Below are 14,635 nucleotides of genomic sequence, written 5' to 3' on the forward strand. Positions count from 1 at the left end.
AAGTTAATTGGCCTGCTAGTCAGTCATCCTATGGCGAGCACAAATGAAACACTGGACCTGGAGGACCTGCCTATATCCTTTAAATCAGTTGGTTGGGAACAATTACAGCAGCACCGGAGCAGGAGTTGTGGATAAGGCTGGGCTAACGGTCGGCAACCTTTATTTTGAAAAGACTAATTTTAGGAGGAAAAAAAATGTCTGGAGCCACAATTATTAAATTCTGTAATATCATCAGAGACTTATCTTCTTTTTTGGATTGCAGACGTATGCTATGAAACAGATTTTAGTTGACAAAACATTACAATTGGATATACAACTGGATAATGTAAGAATCACTTAAGGCTTAAAACAATGATATATGAAAATCAAAATGTTAAAAAATAACTGTTATTCATTTATATATAGGTTTTTTTGTCAAAGCCACATGTAGTTCCAAAGATCTAGGTTGCAGACCCCTGGGCTGGATCATGTGGACAAAATCAAGTATTGTAATACTTCTGACTGACTACTGGTGCTTTCACAAAATATCACAATGCGATTTTCTTTTTAATAGATAATCATCAGTAATGTGGATATAATGACTAAGTGGGTAAATGCAAATAACAGGGCAGATAGAAGAGTCTGGTAAAGGTTAGAAAATTACATCACTTTACTGTAATGCAGCCTTTAAAAACAACACTTATGCTATATCATTATATAACAAAATCCGAAATATTTTTTCCCCCTCAGTGCAACAAAGTTGCTCTAAATTATGTCTCCTAAACCAGAGTATGAACTTTGACTGTATTACTAAGATTACAGTGCAACTATAATGGAGTTTGATTATAGCAAAACAATCATAAACCTGATGTTTCTCTAACTGACAGGCCATTTAGCTGCATCTCTCTGCCCACACACTCCTCTATGAAACTTGTTAAAAGGCATTTTGCAAAAAAGCAGGACACCACTGAATGGGATAAAGCAGGTTGAAAGAAACTCAATTACAGCATTATGTCACAGAATAACGCCTGAGATACACTAAGCATCACACATTAGATATCAAAGAGAAAGACACGGAGGGTGATTTTTTTTTTCCTTTAACACGAGCACATAAAAACTGCAAATGATACCCACACACGAGCACACAGTCCCACACAGTGATACCGTACGTGAACACTGATGCGCACACACCATCACACACTGAGCCGTCGCACAGATGCAACACACATACACATAAACTTTCCTACAGGAGAGGAGAAGCACAGTTAGGTGAGCTGTGACTCACCCTTGTGTTTTTTCCTGCTTCGGCCCACACATGTTTTTGTATGAGCTTTGAGCTGCTCTGTCATGTACTGCTGGGTGAAGCTCTATAGAAGTAGTTACATCCTATAGATTTATGACACCATGACTGGCGCCAAAAATAAATCCCCCATTCAAAATTCTAGCTGCATCCTTTACTTATTTATTTTCTTTTCTTGACGTTCTTTATTTATTTTGTTTACGTGATATGCAGCAGGATACACTTCTCAAACAAGCCCTGTCTAAAAATTTGCAAGGATGTTCTTGCGCTTTGGAAGAGAGATTTCACTGACATCTAAAGGAATGGCAGCCGGCCGGTTGTTATCTCTGTCAGCCTCCAACCTTTTCGGTCTAGTTTTAACTCTAGAAGTAAGATTGTCAAGTTCTGAAACACCATATGCTCTGAACGGGCTGACGGTTGCATGAAACAGGGAAAGGACTGTGATGCACCTCCTATATGTGTAAATACAGACTACTCCAGGTCCACCTCATGCCACTTAACATTATATACAAGAAGGGAGCACCGTCTCATGAGATCTCGAAGGAAGCATGATTTCACAAGATCTCACGTGGAAGCAGATGTAAACAAACTGAAGACTGATCCTGTGCAACAGTTTGTTGTAGTAAATCTTTGCAATGAGAGAGACAGAAGTAGGTAAGTGTTAGCTGTTAGCTGCTCTGTCTTCTTGTAGACTGTCTTCTCTTTATCCTGTTCTCAGAGTCTATCACTAATGTCAATTTCATGTGACCGTCGTGTGGAGCATGTGAGTGAATTTGATTGGTAAAGAATTGGATACGTGACGCTGACCAGCCAGTCACCAGTCAGGGCCGGTCACGCTGTCTGGTCGGTCGATCAGCGCATCCCTAATAAGCACGAAACATCTACATGCATAAATAATAAACCCAGTTGCCAGTGAAGTAAGTGCAATTAGCAAAAACTAAATGCAGTTTGACTCACTGCAGAAAATATGCATCTAGCACACCTCTTGGCTACTCAGAGGTGGAGACTAAAAATCCAAGCTAATAGCCTGTAGTTACTGGATGCAGGAAGAACAACAGATTTTTTTTATAGTGCCCACTGACGAATTTATTGCTTCGGTTGACATCATTTACCATCAACACTGACTGAACATGACAAGCTGCTGAAGTTTACCTTTAATGCAGAGATAGCATCTTTGGGAACAGAACTGAAAAATTGGTATAATCACAAAAACACTGCTAAGGTTTCAAGGTACAAAGTACTGTAAACATTCCCTCAGAGTGTACAGTAGTTTCATCTTTTAATAGGTTAACTCATGGAGGTTCAGCGTGCTACAAACGGCAGAGGTTTATCCTGAACTCAGAGCTGTCAGGAAGACAGATGGAGTCTGGGCACTGGGATGGACTCTTGTAGGTTTGACTTATCTCAGCCTCCAACAAACTTGAGGTCAGCTAGTTTGACCCCAAATGTCCCTCGGGGTAAAAAGGAAAAAAAATCTAAGTGGAACGGAATATCACTGTGCTGTGTATCAGGTAGAAATCTGCCAGTGGACAAAGTGGATGCGCTTTATGTGTGGGTCAGATGAGGTCAGCCATGCCACATCTGAACACAAGCCAAAAATGGAAATGACTTGAGATTAGACTTGTCAGTGTCGTGACTGGACTGCCAAGTGAACAACAACTGAGTTCAGCATTCTGCAGTCCATTAGCATTTTAATGCTAATCTGTAGTTATGAGTTTTTATTTTCTATAGAAAAACTGATAAGCTTTTTATGTTATGGACAAGAGATGATTATAAAGGAACCAAAACCTGAGTCTCAAGTAAAACATGATATTTGACAGGTAGTCTATTAAATGGAGACGTACTGCGGGTTGGGAGGACTTCTAAAAATATATAACAGTGCCTATATCCCAGCATTTTATTAATTTCTGTGAAGAAAACTAAATAAAATAGTTATTTCTAAAATTTAATAAACTTTAAAAAATATCACAGGAAAGGGGCACAGCAAAGTAACAAGCTTTATTCACAGAGCTTTCACTCTTGCTCATTGTGCATTAGAAAACTTAGCTGTTAAAACAACCAATAGTTAAGCATCAGGGAGAAGAAAACACTGAATTCGTCAAAAAAAGAAGCCTATTAAATATGCATGATTGCTAAATAATAAAATACAAAAAGAGAATTGTATCTTTTCTGACATTAAATCCTTTATGAACCGTCCAACCTGTGGACAACTGACTTAAGTTTGGTAGGACTACAAAAGCTGAACATACAAAACAGCAGTCAGACCTCACCGCTGCAAACTGCTTAACATGTAAGTATGAAACTGTAGGTCAACAATACCCAACTTTGCCCAAGGGCCACTTTTGCAAAAGTATAGGAGGCCAGGGACCTGATAACAAACAACATGAATAAACATTAAAAGGCCCATAATGTATGTTCCTTTGATATGTTGTTTTTTTCAAATTAAATGACTTCACTTATTAACTTAATTAACTTGGTGCAGGATTGCCAGATAAATCTGATATTTTACTGTATTTAATGACTGCAGCAGCATTTTAGTTCGGGCTTCAAACTGAATGGCAGCACTACAGAAGAATAAAATCTTCAGAAGTTCAAATCCTCATGTCAGCATCTGCTGAAGTGCCCCGGAGCAAGACACTGACGCTGCTATTTAATGGCTGCCCCTCTGTCACTGACCCTGACATGAAAAAAAATCTATAGGTGCCAATAACAGTTTATTATCACACAGCACATGTAGGTCTCCTTGGCCCTCTGCCCTCCACTGTAAGGCTGAATATAAGCAGCCAGCTAACATACAAAGCCAAGCACTTTATCAATGACACACTAGCTGTTTATGGACCCTGTATTCCACCTTGTTTTTTATTTACTCTCCCTTGAAAAAAGGAGAGGTCAACTTCAAGTACAGAGATAAGAGGGATGGGGGATGGCTGTCAACAGAACATGTTCAGTAAAGAAGGTAGAATGTTTTCTTACATCCTTTACATGTGTCTTCAGAAATAAAACTCTTCAAATGAATAGAAGTGTCACATTTTTGTAGCTTGAGCCTTTAGTCTATTTCTGTACTGAACATCTGCGACTCTCCACCTCTGGCGACCAATCTCAAAATAAACACAACTGTGTTGAGATGGGGGATTTTCCCTCATGGGTTGCCATACTTTAGTTTGGCTTGTCCGAAAGTGTCCGACTTAAATATATCAAGCAAATATAGGATAAATAAAAGACCACAGGGTGAAGGTTTTGAGGGATTGTGGTCAAGCCTTGAAAATTTGAATTCATAATGAAATAGGTTCTATTATATAACATAAGTACAGTTCCTTCTATTAAAAAGACGAGCTGTAAAGATTAATTGAGTCTGTTTTTAGTTTAAATTATATGTATCGTTCCTGTTTTACAGTACTTCCTCTTGCTTATGTTGCTTGTACTTATTTTTTTATTTAATGTATTTTTTTATTGATGCTTCTTTCTATTTTGCTTTCCAATTTGGTGTTGTACCACTGAAAATATTTCTGCTGACTAATAAAGGATTATCATATCTTATTGAATTAACCACCAACTATTTTGATAATTAATTTATCATCTAAGTAATTAAAAAAAAAATCTCTTGATTCCAGCTCCTTCATTGTGAAGATTTTCTGGTTTCTGTGCTCCTCTATAACTGACTATATTTGTGTCGTGGACAAAATAACACATTAAACCACATCATCTTGGGATTTTGATGAAGAGCGATTAACATTTTTCACCATTTTCTGACATTTTATAGACCAAACAACTATTTGATTAATCAAGAAAATAATCAACAGATCAGGCTAATCAAAAATGAAAATAATTGTTAGTTGTAGCCTGAAAAAGGACTGACATTCTTTTGATGATTGTTGGTCATTTTTCAATCAAAAATGTCGCACATTACTCCTAATTCTACTTTGTGAAATGAGGATTTTCTTCTTTTCTTTCTTGTCTTACGTGATAGTAAAATGAATATCTTTGGGTTTTAGGAGAAAAAAAACAAACCTATTCAGTTCATCGTAAGAGAAGAGTAAGGAAACTAGAAAATATTCACATCTAAGAAGCTGCAATCAAGGAATTTTGACTTTTTTTCTTCCAAAAAGAAAACCAAAACATTGATTAATAGATTATCAAACTAGCTGTTGATTAATTTAATAGCCAATTAATTACTGATTACTTGATTACTCGTCGCAACTCAATTGAAGACTTCAAACTAATTTAATAAAGGTATTAACAATTTTTTTTTTCGGCAAAATGGAAGTTATCACTAAACATGTATGATTCCTGTGAATAATTTTCAGTGAGAAACATGCTGCCTTCACTTAAAGTTGACCTTTGACCTTGTTTGTGTTTGTGTTTGTTTTTGTCATAATTAGCGTATGCATTCTTTCGTTATGGATACGATGTCACAGTGACCTTTGACCTTTGACTTTTGACCACCAAAATCTCATAACTTCATCTTTGGGCCCAATTGGATGTTTAAGCATTCTTGAGATATTGTATTCACAAGAAAGAACAATTCACAGTTTAATAAAATAATAGTTAACTGCAGCCGTAGCGTTATCCATAAAGCATGGTGAGCACCTTCTCGCTACTTCATAAGCACACTGACCAATGAGCTAATCTCCCAAAAAAACCTGAAGTACTTCACTGAAGCAGGGAGAGGGAGAAAGATTGGCAGCTAGCTGGCAGACGCGCCGGTCGAGTGTTTTGGTGCTGCTGCCAAAGCTACCACCAAGTGTCTCTCTTCTTTAGTACAAAGAGCTTTTCCCACATCCTCTGTCTCACACACAAACAAACACACACAGAGCATTACGTCAATCTTTGAATGTGACAAGTGAGGACTGCGTGTTTGTGTGTTTTGTGTGTGTGTGTGTGTGCGCGTGTGTGCGCGTGTGTGTGTGCATGTGCGCCAGGCTGACTAAGTATCTTTGTAGGAATCAGGATTAGGTTGTCTCACTGACACACAGGGCTTATGTAAATCTGACCTACAGTACATGGCACTACATGAGCGTGAACTAGCCTGCTGCAGCGCTACCTGAGCCGGCACCACTGCCTGAACTGTTCACCCTGACAGACAATGAAAACAATCAATTCAATGAAGGTTTTTGCTTTAGTCATATTTTACTGGTCTTAAAGGGGTTTCTTCTACAGTCTGGGTTGTACTTTTTCAGTTTTGCCCCTTCAGTCCTACCTGTTTTACACATATGGCAAATGTGATCGCTGAGATAAAAATGTAGTGACAAGGCAAGACAGCATTAGTGTTCAACAAGAAACCACCAGGACAAGCAACATATGTGGTCAGACAACAAATCCCCAGTTTAACCCAGTTATCTAAACAATCTTATCAGGAGCTGAAAATAGAGGTGAACGTTAGATTAATTACCCAAACTATCCACCGTCTGTGTGCACTAGATTAGAGTCGTGCACCAAGTCGGGTACCAATTGGTAACCCACAAAAAAGGTGTTACAGGTAAAAAATATATTTATACAAATTCACAGGCCACAATGAACTAGCGTGCAGCAGTTGAGAACAATAATATAACACATATAATACAATAGGTTTTTCTTTTCCTGCAGAAATCAGAAATGAAAATGATTATGCAGTATTTTGACATTTAAATCAGCTAAGCCTAATTAGCCACCAGGATTTGTTTTAATGTGAAAGCCTACACTCAAAGAAATAAGTGATGCAAAGCATTCTTCCTGACTTGTCAAGGGTTCTTTGTCAGACTAAGGGTTCCATTTAGAACATCTTTCATGCAAAGAACCCTTTTTGGAAGAAACAGTTCTTTAAGGATTGGTACAATCTTTGAAGATCTCTCATCAAGGGTTTTTTTTGTGGCATAATACAAAAGGTGGGTTCTGGATAAAACCATTGCAAAATAAAAGGGATCTCAGTAGATGGAATCCTTGGAATATGTAAAAGGTTCTCGGTAGAACTATAATAATAAGCCTTTTCCATCAACATGGAACCAGCCCTGTTCTGATTCAAGAGCCTTATTTTGAACCAGAGCATTTCCACCAAAAATAAAGTGGTTTAGAACCAGAAAGGTTGGTGCCTAGCTGGAACAAAAATGGTTTTCCCTGGGAACCAAAGTGGGCGTGTCATATTCTACATTATGTTTTCAAATGTGCAGCGCCCGAGTTGATGGCATCCTGACCACAACCGCTCAAACCTCGTGGAAATATGGACTGGTTCACTAGATAGCACCAAGGTGCCAAGGATCTTGAATGGAACCATTTAAAGAACCAGAGCTTAATTTGTGGAGAAGGTCCAGAAAGGGCTCTGGATGAAATCACTTCACTATAAAGGTAATCCTATAGAATCTGTAATGTTTTTTTTTGGTGAAACCTTTCACAGATGGTTCTAGTTATAACCCTGTATGTTGGGTTCTAGGTAGAACTCATTCAAAGGGTAAAACTTTTATAAAAGGTTCTACCAGGATCCAATGGTTGGTTCAAGTTAGCACCTTTATAGTTAGCACCTTTATTTCTAAGACAGTACAACACAACTTTTGACCCAACATCTGACCAAATAATGAGACGTCACTGTCTGATCTGACAGCATTGTAAAGCTAGCGGAACGCCAAAATGGATGACATAAAGGCAAAAGACAGGTGGAGAACGCCAAATTGTGGAAAACACAGTGTTGACGGCCAAGTCGGACATTTGCGAGAAAGACTAAATTGTCAGCACAGTGTAAAATTATACCTGACATTGTAAGAGAAGAGGTGTTCACCATCTTTTCCTTTACTGTCTCTTTGTGTTGAAACTGTCTTCAAATCACACGCAGAATCTCTCCAGAGAATTCAGAACAACGACAGTAAACTTGTTTTTTGTACCAGATGTTTCCCTCTTACAGTTGATCCAATGAAGCATAAACAGCTACGTTTTGTCTGAGGTGACTATCTTGAAACTGTCTGTGCTTTAATCTCTGTCTGTTGTGATTTTTTTTCTCAGTAACTTCATGCCGGTGGGGGTCAGTCAGTCTCCTCTGCAGGTGGTCTTAAATGCTGTCACCAGGCTCCTGACTGGTACCAAGATGAGAGTCCACCTAATTCCTCAGTACTGCCCTCCCTTCGCTGGTTCGCAGTCAAATAAACAACTGTTTTTCAAGTTCTGTTTGAAAAGCTCTGCATGTTTTAGGACTGTTTTCACTGTTCTGTGCAGACCTCCTCTGACTTAACTCCACTTTCAGGTTCCCTAAATCTTTTGCCCAATTATTGTTGTCTGTATCAGACAGTTTATCTTTGGGCTTTTTTGTTGCTTTTGTTTTACTTTTTGGCCTTTTTTTTTTAAGTATTCTGTGTAGGGCCAGAAGTAATGGTTATTTACCATGGTTAGAGCTAATCATTTAATTTAAGTGATGTCATTAAATAATTCTTTCACCCAACCAACCACAACAACAACCAACAATCCAAAATCCATATTCTTCATTACTATCATAAATGACAAAGAAAGCAAATCCATACTTTCAAGAAGCTGGAACCAGCAAATGTTCAAAGCAAATGACTGAAACGATTCTTCCATATATTATCATAATATTGGCGACTACTTTTATTTAAATGGGCTAACCAATTTATTGATTTATCAACTAATCAACTAAACATTGCTTCTCTAGCTGTGTGTAATTCCATGCATCCCAGGCAAACTCCAACTAAGACATGAGCTTCATTTAGGGATGCACAATGTGTTTTTTTCTTTTTTTTCACATTTTGTTATTTTAAAAATAAGTTCACATGACCTGTAGTTTGTGCACAGCTGAGGGTAAGAAAGGCTCAGATGCAGTGAGCAAATGGTTTAATATTCAACAGCTTTTACCGAAACAAATCTGACTGACATCCCTATTACGACAAAAACAAAGAACAGTTCTTTTTCTTGTAAACTGCCCAAACAAATTAAAATATATTTTGCTTTTATAGAGCATTTCGCTTTAAAATTGTTTTGACAGTCTGACAAATTAGATATTATTATAGTTGATATTTAGTGGCTAATATATGCTGATACCAATACAGACTAATACAGCTGGATAGACCAATATTAGCCAATAATTTGAGATATTTATCTTGAATCCCTAGCTTTATTACTATCTCAGACTACACTAATTTTTAGAACGGTTTCACACAGCGAGATGGTTGTAATTTTGAATGCTTGTTCACCTGACCTTTCTGTGTGGAGTTTGCATGTTCTCCCCGTGTTTGCATGCTCTGGTTTCTCCCCTCATAAAAAAACATGTATACTGGGTCAATTCTGCAGTCATTACTCTTGACCAAGATGCTGGCTTGGAACTGGAGTTGGTCCCTGGGTACAGTACAGTAGCTGCCCACTGCTCCTGATACCAATACGGGTTGAATGCAGAGACTGAATCTGACTGTATAACTGTACACAGTGTAATTGTATATGTCACAATAAAGATACCTTTTATTGTCAGTTTGCTCTTTATGCTTCTTCACTGGCAGCACTTGCTTTTGATCTTGCTTACTAAGTGAAAAACTACTTGGCAATAAATCTGATTCTGATTATTACCCCATTTAAACTGAAGTCCCAGCTACGCTACTGTAGACATGCTTAATTTTTTCCACAGAAAAACTCGATCTGCATTCTTCCACACCAGTATTGTACAAGCTGAGCTCATTTGAAATCGCTATGAATAGTAAAAGCGAAGAAAGACCATGAAATCCAGCCAGTGCTCTGGTTCATCTTCTGATTCTTCCTCCTGATATCTAACTGACATCCAACCTCCTACTATATCGACCGCACACACCACAGGCAGTGATTCATTAGCTCAGGTATAGACCACCCATGCATCACCTTGACATCTGCAATTTCAGCTGATGGCCCTGCACAAGATGAATACTTAATGAACATTCACTTATTATCAAATTAGTTCTTTAAATCAGCTTGTAACAACAACTTCTCAAGATGAATTTCTAAATGAAAGTAACTACTTAGTGGGTACTTATATTGCTGGTAAAGAACAGGCATGTCATTGTAAAGACTGGCCAGCACATCACATCTCAGAGGTCCACTTCCCCCCTAAGCTCTTACCAAAATACAAACAGTCAGTAAACTCAGTCTGCCTACCTGCTCACTTATAAAGTAAACAAGCTTCACATAATCTACATAAAGTATTCAGTACCAGACTTTGTTTTTTTGCAAACATGCGATATCAACGTTAATGCAGTCATCTTTGATAAATACTTGATTCTGATTGGTCAATTTAAGCTGTCTAGGGTCTGTTATTTCTGTACAGACTGATGCTATGAATAACAGACTGTTGCTATGGACACAGTTCTGATCACAGACTGGAGGAGCAATAAAATAATTTTTGAACCAACAAAATCATTTTCTAATCAACATTTTGTGTCATATTATTGATTTTTTTTTTTTTGGCTATTTGTAATTTGTTTTTCTTTTGCTAATGCAATGGTCTGCAGGGTGACAGCTGCTTCACCACAACGTGTTCTCATCCAGCGGTGCAGTACACACCCACTCAGCAGAACCAGATGAATGTATTGCCCAACCACAGAAAGTGCCATAAAGCAAAGACTGAGTCTGATAGGATGTAGGATGTAGGTGCCTGCAGGCAGTGCAAGAGCAATGCACTGAGGGCATAGGATGTATCAGATTATGTATCGGATTTTTTTATACATATATAGTTTTTGCAGTCTGAGTGCAGACGTGTTAACCAAAGAGCTGGATCTTGAGAGGGTTTCAGAGTTTGATAACCTGTTCCACTGCCTGGGAACTACAAAAGCGAAGAGTCCAGCTAGCGACTCCGGCCCTGTTGTGGTGGTTGTATCAGGTGCCTTTCATTGGCAGAGCGTAGTGAGTGGGAGGGAGCGTAGACCTGAATGGGTTCAAGTAGGAGCTGTTTTGGTTGCTGTTTTGTAGGCGAGTGTCAGGGATTTGAATTTGATCTGTAGGTGCTTGTTGAGTCTAACTCCCAAGAGATGACATACTGACGTTTTGGGTTCGTAAACTATGTTGAGCGCAGCAAAAAAAATGAGAAAATAAGAAAATACAGGCAGGGGGCAGGGTTTCTGCAGATACAGCCACCATCATACACTTCTAGTGGGTCATAAGCGATGATAGAGAGGGATTATGTTTATGTGCATCTTTTTTTTTTTTTTAGAAATATGCAGAAGATGCATTTCAATGTTTCAACGTAAAAAAAACTACAGACTATGTGTTAACTGTGATGAATCTCCCAAATATTTGCTTTTAACCTCTCTGTCTGTCCCTCCTTACAGCTGGACTAGAGGCCTGTAATGAAATAAATTACGTCAGTATACAGCTGCATCTGCTCCTGTGCTGAACAGTTAGAGAAGGCAAAAACTAGACCTATAGCTGGAATGACTACCAGCCTGCTCCTCCAAAAGTATGAGCCCACTCCATCGAGGAGGAGGAGCTCCAACCTGCTGCCTCATCCTGAATGCATCAGGCATTTAAATGTATCTGCACACACGCACACATACACACACACACACACACACACACACACACACTGCTGGAAAGTGGACATGACAGAGGGAAATCAATAGCCAGACCCTGTATGTAAATGAGACTGGTCCGAAGACTATAACTGCAAAAAAGATCTACGATGTTTGGGATCACGATTTAATATCCAATCAGTATGAGGTGCAGCAGCCCATACTGCTTTAGCTGCATTTACAGTGCTGGATTAATGATGAAGCAGGGGTTCAATAATGAAGAGGTTAGGTTTTAATGTAACCAGCTTTCACAAATGGGATCAAATCAGCTAAACAACATGAATACAACAGCTGAATATTAAAAAATGACAAAGACAAACATGCACATATTGGGCTCTAATTTATGTGATCAATCTGAGAGGAATCCGCCAATATGACTCAGCACCTGTATTTGCACCCCTCTCTCTCATTAGGCACCTTCGCTCAGATTACAAACTATCAGTCATATGTCTATAGAGGTTTATTCTAAATGTTTTTTTTTTTTACAATGACCTCATGTTATAGCTGTCTATAATGTCCTAATGGATTACTACAGCCTAGTAGCCGTGCCACCGCAGCAAGGCAAGTTCCCGCAGTGACCGCAATAGGTAGAGCCTCTTTATGTAGCACAATGCAGACATTATCCCATCAACCCGTCAACGAAACAAGCATTTAAGTGCGTAATTAGACCAATAATAGCAAAGCCAATCAATGAGCCTTACCTATCTGAGAGATCTGTTTCCTTGATCTGTTGCTCAGCTGTGATTTCATATCAGACTCATTCCGCAACACTGCCCATTTAAAACCTGGATGGAAACAAGAGATGAGACAGCACAGACTCATAAGAACCCAGACCCAGTTCTCCTGTAGACGAACAATGCGTCCTTTCTCCATCCACACACAGAGAGGGGCACCTCATCATTTCAGCCTCACTGCTTGATGAAATGCTCATTCACTGCCGATCGAAAGACTCTCCCTGACCGCCGGAGTCACAAGCTTCTGTTGAGTCATTGTTATTCTTACACAGTCGTTTGTATTGTCACGCTGTTACATAAATATAAAGAAGTCAATTTTTTTTTTTACCTGTTCGGCGCAGTGTCTTTCGGTGCAACTCCCGGTCTGTCGGACACACAGGCTCCGCAGCCTACATTTACCGTAATGACTCTACTAGCAGTAGCACTGTTGAACGGTGACTGCGCTCCAGTAATTACGGTGTTGCACTCCAACCGTTTTAGAGAAAATAAAATTAACAAAAGTTACGTATACTCATGTAAATTTGGAGAAAATTAAACGTAATTCTTCTTTTCTACAATCTGATGTCCACACTGAGTCTGCACCCTGATCTAAATGTCTGCAAAGTGAAAAAAGACGATGAAAAATGTCGTGACAGGTCATGTTTAGTTTTAGTCTCGGAACCAGACGAATCTGCGGCCGTGTCTAGAAGGCAACCCCAGACCCGCGAAAGATCTCGCGAGAGTAATCTTTGTTTCCCCCGTCTCAAACCAAATAAAAAACACGTTTTTGTCCATAAACCTACCTAAATTTGAACTACATCGATTGCACATTACAAAACATAAGTACTATGAAAACATGCACAATGAAGAAACGATATACACAAATCTCGCGAGAGTTTTGCAAATGTTGGGTTCCCTTCTAAACACGATCCAATCATGCCCAGCTCTTTTGCTCAGGCAGATATTGATAAATGCTAACAACGATTTTTATATACTGACAAATTTTACACAAAAACTTTGTTTTAGGGGGGGAACACTGTCTTGAAGCTGCTAAGGAGAACCTATCATTTTGGTGAGAGGCTGAATTGACTAAAACCCCAGGTGCAATAAGTTAAATAATAATTAATGTGGTTTCTACTGACATGGCTGACAATACACCATATACACCTCAAAGAACATTTTTATCTTACTTACCCCTTGTGATAAACCTCTTATTATTAGCCATACTGATATTAAATAGTAAGTCAGGCAAACACAGGTGTTAACTAATGTTGCTGATTAAGGTCCTGTTCCATTTAGTGTAGCAGAGCCTTTCCAGTGACGCAACATGTTCAACAGCACCCTGACTCCGTTTTACCTGAATGCAGTTAATTAGTATAATTGGTAACACCTGTGTTTATCCTGCTAGCTCATGTCAAAATGGCTGCTGTGAAATAGGTATGTAGCTTATTTATCCAAAAGTTTCAGTTTATATCTCCTGATTTCATTTTATATGTCACTTTATATTTGATACTACATTTTTGTTATTCTTATGTTGCTGTATTTTTTATTATTTATTTATTTATTTATTTATTTATTTTTGTGCAATATAGCACAGGAATTTCCTTTGGGATTAATAAAGTTATGTTTTATATTATAGTAAATTATTTTGATACCTGAGGGTGGTTAATGGCACTGTGTTTAATTTGTGTTTAAAAGCTCTTAAAACTCTGAACAATAATAGCAGCCAGACTTTCCACAAAACACTCCCTCAATGTGATTTTCTAGCAAAGACAAATTCCCTAAAATGTCCACATAAAGTTTCAATTCAGTTATTAGATATCATTTCAGTGCAGACACATGAGTTTCCCAATGATTTGAACTGTAGGAGTGCAGGTTGTGTATGGTCTGATGGGAAAGCATAAAATTATATTTCAAAATCCCAGTATCCTACAGTAAAAGTATAAAACTCTTATATTACAATACTGTTATAGTTATATTGTTGCATTACATTATACTGAATCTAGTGTTGGGTTATTCAAAATGTTCTTGGACATGTAAGAGCGCCCTCTGGAGAGCAACTGCTGTAGCTACAACCATGAAGAGATAAAATATAACAAAGCACTGCTCTTAATTGGTGCTGCCATGATGCATACATAATCACT

General features: G+C 38.4%; 1 protein-coding gene across 8 annotated transcripts in view; it reads right to left on the reverse strand.

The window, feature by feature from the left end:
• The window catches only part of map2 (microtubule-associated protein 2), a 150,323-nt gene extending 137,334 nt beyond the window's left edge, over nt 1-12,989 (reverse strand). For 3 of the 8 annotated variants that reach the window (XM_084725341.1, XM_084725343.1, XM_084725340.1), the window contains exons 1-2: nt 12,841-12,986; nt 12,480-12,563 (exon numbers count right to left, since the gene is read on the reverse strand). The gene's annotated coding sequence lies outside the window, so the exon portion shown is untranslated. Of the gene's footprint in view, nt 1-12,479; nt 12,564-12,840 lie in introns of all 8 variants that reach the window. The other 5 variants (XM_084725346.1, XM_084725344.1, XM_084725345.1 and 2 more) reach the window with 3 other exon arrangements.
• Nucleotides 12,990-14,635: the final 1,646 nt, after the last annotated feature.

This window comes from Lutjanus erythropterus, chromosome 8, assembly GCF_056507025.1.
Source record: "Lutjanus erythropterus isolate fLutEry1 chromosome 8, fLutEry1.hap2, whole genome shotgun sequence".
In the NCBI taxonomy this organism is placed as follows: domain Eukaryota; kingdom Metazoa; phylum Chordata; class Actinopteri; order Lutjaniformes; family Lutjanidae; genus Lutjanus; species Lutjanus erythropterus.